Raw genomic sequence first — 8,360 nt, forward strand, 5'->3', positions numbered from 1 at the left:
GAAGGAACTGGATACATCATAATGGATTGAATGGTGACCCCAAGATATATATATTCAAGCCTTATCACCAGGAACCTACGTGTAGAACGTAATTTGGCAATAGGATCTCTGCAGATGTGATTAGTGAGGGATCTCAAGATGAGACCATCCTGGATTGGGGGGGGCCCTAAATCTGATGACGAGTGTCCTAAGAGACAGCAGAGGAGACACAGACACAGAGGAGAAGCCACATGGCGATGGAGGCAGAGACTGGAGCCCCCAGGAGCTGGGAGAGGCAGGAAGGAGCCTCCCCTAGGGCCTGTGGAGGGAGCAGCTCTGAGCCACCTGCACCTCAGACCCCCGGGCTCCAGGACGAGGGGATGAGGCATTCCTGTTGAAGACTGTCTGCTTGGGGGTCATCTGTTGTCCCCACAGTCCTGGGACATTGACCCCTGTGTAGAGCAGATAAAAACCTAGAAACACTGAAATTGGGGTTCCAGGGGTGTATCTGCTGCCCTGGGGCAGAGCTGGTCCCCAGGCTGACTTTACCTTCTGGATAAAAGCTCCTGCAAAGTATGTTTCTGTCAAAACAAGCAAATCCGTGCGTCCCCACCCAGATTTTCCCTCGGGTTTGTTTATGGAGAGGTGAGTTCCTTTCACTTTTTATCCACTTTTGATCTCATTTTTCTCACATTTCTGTGTTGGGCAACCCGCCTGCTAGCCGGGGCTCCCAGCTCCTCAAGATGAATGTTCTGATTTCCTGCCTGGGGGTGGAAAAATTCCTGGCCTGCTTCTCTTGCCTTAAATAAAAAAGTGCTTATTCACATCAATGTGAGAGAAAAGTGTTCTCATCACACCTATATTTTGGGCTTTCGGTGGGCCGAGGAAGTCTCTTAAGAATCCCATAAATCCGCCCCAGAAGGATGAATTCCTCCAGCATGAAATTGGGTCCTCGGCTGGTTTTCATTACGGGTCTTCAAAAAAAAAAAAAAGATGGTGCTTCCTGTTGTTATTTATGTGCTTGGGGAGTGTAATGGTTGTAATGATTAATACTGAATTTCTGAATTTATTCTAAAGAGGTACTTCATAAATATTGAACAGCGCTATTATCCGTAGGTACTTCCATTCATTTTATTAAAATGGAAATTCTGAAATCATCAATAAGATGACGCCTTGCCTTTCGAGATGGGCCTGGACAGTGAGAGGAACCCTGTTTACTTTTTATTTTTTCTGCCATTGTTGTTATGTTTTACTTACTTGTATCTTAACCACACTGCCGTTCACCTCCTCCCCACTAGCAGGTAGCTTGGCCGGATTTGACCAAACCCTGAGGGCTTTTGTGGATGTGGGCAGAGCCCTAAACACCACGTCTGTGGAATCTGATCAGTGAATGAATAGTGAGATTCAGCACCAGGCCTGCTCTGACTTTTTATTTTCCACTGCAGAACAATCTTCAAGTATTGATAACTGATGCTTCCTGATCACACCTGATTAGTTTTCTTTATCCCTGAACCATAAATATTTAGATGGATTTGCAAACACTACCTTGTTACTCCACTCTTTGGGTCTAAGACAGAGGAATCAGGGTTGTTTTCACTTTTTTCATAAGGCCACCTGAGTGCCTTTGAAGAGGAATGTTCTGGAAAGCTGCCAGCCCAGGGAAGCTCCCACCTTATGCAAGGGGTCTCGCTCAGCTCTCCAGAGACACCCCGCTGCCTACGGGAAAAACCAGAGTCCACAGGGTCCGAAGTAGGAGAAGTGAAGGATGCCAGTGTAGGATCTTTAGGTTCACTCTCAAGCATTTATTGAGTGACTGCTGGATACTGTGCGGTCTGAGTTAGACCTGGGAGATTCAGAGCAATCTGCTTCCTGCCCGCAGGGAAACCTCGGTCTTGTAAGGAAAAGATGACAGTAATGGGCTCTTTTAGGCTCTTAACATTCTATCTTCATGCAAACTGGGATGAGGGAAGGGTGTGAATGTGCCATGTGTGAGGTTTTCCAGCCTGAAATGCTGTCAGTTCTCTCTGCTCCCTCCAGACACCAGAAGAAAGGGCATTTATAGATAGGCAGGAGGCATTTCAGGGAAGCTGAAAGGGTTTCGGGGAAGAAGATCACCTGGGCAATATTGTAAGACCTCTTCGCTAAAAAAAACCCCAAAATATCACCAGAGCCTTGGCTCACACCTATAGTCTCAGCCACTCAGGAGGCTGAGGCAAAAGGATGTCTTGAGCTCAGGAGTTTGAGGTTGCTGTGAGCTATGATGATGCCACGGCACTCTAGCCTGGGCAACAGAGCAAGACCCTGTCTCCAAAAAATATAATATGCAACGTCTAGTTCTTCCTCTCCCTTTCTCACCCTTTCGCAGGAAAAGTCCTTGTAAAAAGTAACCTCACGGTCAGGCATGGTGGATCACGCCTGTTGTCCGAGTGCTGTGGGAGGCCACGGCCATTTATACTTTAGGAGATTCTTGGAGAATTTCAGAAATAAAGAAAAGTAAAAAGAACTCAGAAAGTCCGCCCACCCTTCCCTCCCTCCCTCCCTCCCTTCCTTCCTTCCTTCCTTCCTCTCTTTCTTTCTCTTTCCTTCCTTCCTTCTTTCTCTCTCTCTTTCTCTCTTCCCTTCTTTCCTCCTCCCTTCCTTCCTCTTTTCTTTCTTTCTTTTATTTCTTTCTTTCTTCTTTTTTTAATATCCTAGGGGAAATGAAGACTTGGCAGCATCACAGATTGTGGAGGTTTTATGAAGTCAAAAAATCAATAGATGGAGTGTGCGGGCTGCAGAGTGGATGAGTTATTAGAATACAGCTGTGATTATCTGCAGATTCTCCAGGATTCTACAAATGAGACTCTGAGGACAGTGGGTGCCCCTGATCAGAAAGGTCTGCTGTCCGCCCTCTACGTGGACCTTAACTCAGGCAGCCAAATGCCGTTCCTTTCCTAAAAAGTCAACTTCCTTAACATGTTCCCCAAAGGCTGACAATTTTTTGAAGACCCCACCCTCTGCCCTTAGCTTGAAAATTTTCTTTTCAACTGGAAGGAAAGGGTGTTTATTGACATACATATTTTATCTGATATATTTAAAAAATAATACATTGAGATGAAATTCACACCACATAAAATTAGCCATTTTAATGGAAACAACTCAGGGAGGGGGACATCTGGTACATTCACAAAGGTGTGCGAACACCTTTCAGAACATTTTCCATTGTCCCCAAAGGGACCCTGTACCCATAAGCAGTCACAGCCATCCTTCCGCCCAAGCCACTGACACTTTCTCTCTGAATGGATATTCCTAGTCTGGACACTTTGTGCACATGGAACCTCACGACATTGAGATGAAAGATTTCACACTTGGCTTCTGTAATTGAACAAGACGTCACCGAGTTTCAGGCTCATCATAGCAGGTGTCACAGCCTCCTTCTTTTTTATGCCTGAAGTTCCACCGAGTGGACAGCCCACTTCCTATTTCTCTACCCATCCTGTGCTGGACACCTGAGGCTGCCTCTACCTCTCGGCCACTCAGACTTTTTCCAGTCTGTTCTAGAGCAGAGAGGAAGGCAGGATGGCTGAGTCCAGCAGCACAAGTTGGGCCCTTGGGTGTGAGACTAAGATCTGACCTCTGGTCGCTGTGTGACCTTGGGAAAGTTACTAACCTTTCTGATGCTCAATGCTCTTAATTAAGAATGCAAAAGAAAAAAATAGTACCTACCCTTTCCCCTTTCTGGCCCTCAGTTTTCTTGTCTGTAAAATAAGAAAAAAGCCTGTAGCTAACATGTAGGATTCTAATGATAAGAGGATTAGATGTAGGGTTAGAAGGATTCTCTCTTCTAATAAGGAGAGAAAACAGGTGATACAAGGTGGTCTCAACAGAGCACACTCGATGCTCTGTCCTCCTGGCAACCCTGAAGGACGTGACCAGCACGCATGGCAGATCATTACAGGGAGCAAACTTTCAGGACAGAAGCGTTTGGCCAACTGGAAATGCCCCGAGATGCAAAAGGCTTCTGGTGGGTCAGCACCCGTAGGGTAGCAGATGAATTCCAAATCTCCTGCTTGCAGTAAGCAACAAAACTCACTCTGATAGCCAGGCATTGTGGTGGGTGCCTGTAGTCCCAGCTACTCGGGAGACTGAGGCAAGAGAATAGCCTAAGCCCAGGAGTTGGAGGTTGCTGTGAGCTGTGACGCCACAGCACTCTAACGAGGGCAACAAAGTGAGACTCTGTCTCAAGAAAAAAAAAACTCACTCTGCTCCAAGTCACTCCATCTTCCCAACACTCAGCTGCCATGTCTAGGCATGAAGGGACTTGGGGTGATCACTGAATTGGTTCACTCTCAGGAAGAATGGACAAAACCAGGGGCTGCTGACTCCGGGAGCAGCGGGAGACAGCAGCTTCCAAGGGCCAGACAGGTTTGGGAGATTTCACTGTAGCAGGCTGGGGAGTGCATGTCCCTCTGGCCAAGGGTGGGGGACTCTGCTGTTTGTGGAAGGATGGCATAGTCCACACTTCAGACCCTCTCTGAGTTGCCGTGACCTGATTTGGTAACAGGGCTAGGCAGGCAGAGACCCCTGTTTGTAGCAAACAGCCAAAAACCAGGCTTGGGAGGGCTTTGGGTGAGTCTCATACAGAGCTCTGCAGGGCACAGATAGAAGCACCACACGGGGCCTGGACGCCTACAGGGACTTCTGTCTGCAACAGCAACGTGGGGTTAGGAGCAGCCAGTGCAGATGCCTGTGGGATGTGCTCACGGCTGTGTGTCTGCACAAGGCCTTGAGGGAGAGGAGGGGGGATCACAGTCATTATCCCGTCAGGTACCTGGATTCCTGGTGTACAACTGCTGATAACAGTGCCCACACAGGTGGGCCAGACCCACAAAGGGCCCTCACCTATGAAGGTGGTGGCCTTACAGGTGAGCCCTGCCCAGGTACTCGGAAACTCATACCTGTGGTCATGGTGCCTGTACAGGTGGCCCAATGCTGGGGGCGCTTGGAGCAGGTTTGCTCATGAACAGAGATCTGGTCATAATGAGTGTCACAGTTCTTCTCAGGGGCTCAGGTTTTAAGCAGAGGGAAGGTTCTGTGGCCTGCCGCTGTAGGACGTGTGGCTTCGTGTCATGAACCTCAGATGTAGGCACCCCTTGGCTGAAGAAATGGGGTGACAGGACATGCACCCAGGATGGGGCAAAGGTCTCTGAATGGGGTGGCAACTGCCCAATTGCAGTGTGAGACATCATGGAATTCCTCTGTCTAGCACACACCTGTGCAGAAGGCATGCATCCCAGGTGAGGGTGGCAGGGCTGAGTGGACACAAAGGGCAGCCTTGGGCAGAGAGGGAGGCCTGGCCCATGCTCTGTGACCCTGTTCCCCTGTGCAGGTACCTGTCAGCTCCGGACTGGGCTGAGGAGTCCAGACAGGAACTTGATACTATCAGCTGCAGCCAGGTGCAGGGGGAGCTGAACTTGCAGGTGCAGCTTGTGTATGGACTTGGCCGGGAAAGCTCTGCACCTCAGCAGCTCAACTTTGGGACAAATGAGGGAATGGTTCACGTCACAAGTGCTGACAGGTTTCCACGGGATGATGACCAAGAATCAGATGAGTACAGCCTCTAAGACCTGGGCTGTAAGATGACGGGTAGGTGGGATTTTGAAAACAGAATTTGGGCTTAACACAATGACTAAGAAAATGCCGTGAAGACTATGTTAACCAGTTTGATGAAAATATTTCAAATCGTATATAAAACCAGCACATTGTACTCCATGACTGCATTAATCTACACAGCAATGATTTAATTAAAAAAAAAAAAAAACAGGAAAGAGAGTTTGGAGGCCTGTCCTGCATCCAGCATCCTAGCTGCTACCATGTCCTTACAGGTGAGTGAGAACTGGATACCTCGGTGGAGGCCTTGGAACCCAATAGAGATCTTTTAGGTTGCGACAACAAAAATAACATAGACGGGGTGGTTTATAAACAACAGACATTTATTCCTCACTGTCCTGGAGGCTGAAGGTTCCCGACCTCAGCGTAGCAGATGCTGTGAGTGGTGGGGACTCACCTCCTGGGTCACTGATGGCGCCTTCTCCTGTGTGGGCAGAGATGGAGGGAAAGCTCTCTGGGTCTCTTCCAATTAGGAAACTAATCTTCCCGCACGTGTGCCATCCCTGTGAGCTCATCTGATCCTAGTCACCTCCCCCAAGCTCATCATTCTGCTACCCGCCCACTGAACATTAGACCATCAAAAAATAAATTTTGAATAAAAACATTCAGCTCACAGCAGAGGATATCCCAACTTGGCTTTTGGTGAAGTGAGTTTTTCTGTTACTTTCTTAAGGTCAACATACCTTTAATGACTGTGCTAAAACACACGTCCCTGGCAGCCAGGGTGAGCCTGAATTTTACAGTTATGGCAGCCAAGGGCTCCCCAGAGCTCGTGGGAAGTTTGCCAAACGGCACTCTTGAAGTAGTCCTTTTTGGCAAGCCCTCATGAACAAACTTCATGGATTTGCACAAAATTCCATAGGAGCGTGGTCTGTGCCAACGGATGATGTGAGCTTAGCGCGTGGGGGGTCCCTTTGAACTCACGCCCCTTTGGACTTGGTGGGCTGCCTTCTCAGCCGAGGGCACCTGGCTACCTGTGGCTTTTCTCTATCAGGGAAGAAGCTGTCTGTGTTGGAAGATGTCAGTCAGCATGGAATATTAACGTGCATAGGGCCTGGCATGGCAGACACTCTGTAGATGGTGGGTAATCTACATAAGAGTTACCATTTCTCTAGCTAAGCTGGTCAGCCTCAGATGCAGACTGGCCCCCTCTGGGGTCACTAAACCCACGTCCCACTGAATTTATGAGTTCCTGTTTGTTCTCTTTTTACATCCTGTGATGCTTCCACTGAGACCCCATTACCTGGCTCTTTAGTTCCATCAACACACATGTTGTCATAGGTTGTGACACAAATGAACACACACAAGAAGTTTGTGTAAGCAGAGCATGGAACCCCCCACTCTGGGAGGCTGAGGCAGGTGGATGTTGGTTGAGGTTGCTGTGAGCTATGGTCACACCATGGCACTCTACCCAAACTCTGTCTCAAAAAAAATAATTTGTGTAGCCAAAAAGTCTTGAGAAATACTGTGATAGTTTTATGTGACCAGGCTGAGGGATGCCCGTTATTTCACGGCGTGTGTGGGTGGGTGATTCCTGAAAATATTAGCCCTGGAACGTGTGGACTAAGAAAAGAAGATTGTCCTCCAGAATGTGGGTGGACATCACACAAGGGATTGAGGGCACCAAGAGGACAAAAATACAGGGACAGCCCGTCACTATACAAGGGATGATAATTAAGTCCCAGAACTTGCCACCGTAAGCTTATGTTAGCAGCCCTGTAAAGCCTGCTGAGATGTCATAACCTTGGTGATCAGGGTCTCCCAGCGGCGTTTGTGTCAACATGTGGTAGTGTGTTGATGAGTGGAGTTCATGGCCATCATTGCGTGTATTTCTGTGTTGTACAATTCCAGAAAAAGACTCCCAAAATTGCTTTGAACGCTGGACTAGGCACTAGCATCAGGACACAGCTTCCCAAGGGGAGCGCTTCGAAGGGGACCACAGGGATATTTAGCAATGGAGTGGTAGTAGATTTTGTAGGATGAGTTTGTGAACTTAATTCTTGGACCTCTAATTAACATCCACAAGGTGGTGTTTTGATGTCCACATCCCTGGTTGCCTGAGGGAAGCAAATTCCCGTACCATTCATGTCACGGTCACCCATTTTCTGTGTGCATGTGCCAAGGGCACCTGAAACCTGCCCTTTTTGCAAAAATCCTGAATATGATACAATGTTAAGTGTAGTCCTCAATAGTCAGTAAGTCCTGTGCAGACTTGTGTGTCTGATGCACCTGCTCCCTTGTGCTGAACTATATCTTCTGGTTTCCTGCCATGTTTATGCAGTTTCATCGGACGTATTAAAATATTTGCCCCATGCTTGATGAGATCAGCCCCAGTGGGGGGTACATGGGACGTGGACCCTCAGAGGCACCTGCATGTCCATCCATCCTCCCGTGTTTGAGCTCTTGGTGTTTGAGCCACAGTATCAGCAGCAGAGTGGACCGTGCCCTCCCTCCAATATGCAGGCTCAGTGTTCAACGCAGAGGCCATTGAAATAACACGGTTCCACTAATTCAAGCCCATGAGGGTTCATAGCTGTGTGTGTCCCCAGCATCACTCTGGCAGGGGGCAGCCTCTCCTGATTCCATCCCTCCTCCCTCCTCACGCCTGTTAGCGCCTCCACCCCAACCTCAGAAAGCCGTGTCAGCCCCTGACTGGTGCATAAAATGACCATCTAATTAACTGTATTGTCCTGGCTTAGCCCAGCCACATGTGGGCAATGTCTCCTGAAAAA

This window comes from Otolemur garnettii, unplaced genomic scaffold (assembly GCF_000181295.1).
Source record: "Otolemur garnettii isolate 467f Iridium unplaced genomic scaffold, OtoGar3 scaffold00065, whole genome shotgun sequence".
NCBI lineage: Eukaryota > Metazoa > Chordata > Mammalia > Primates > Galagidae > Otolemur > Otolemur garnettii.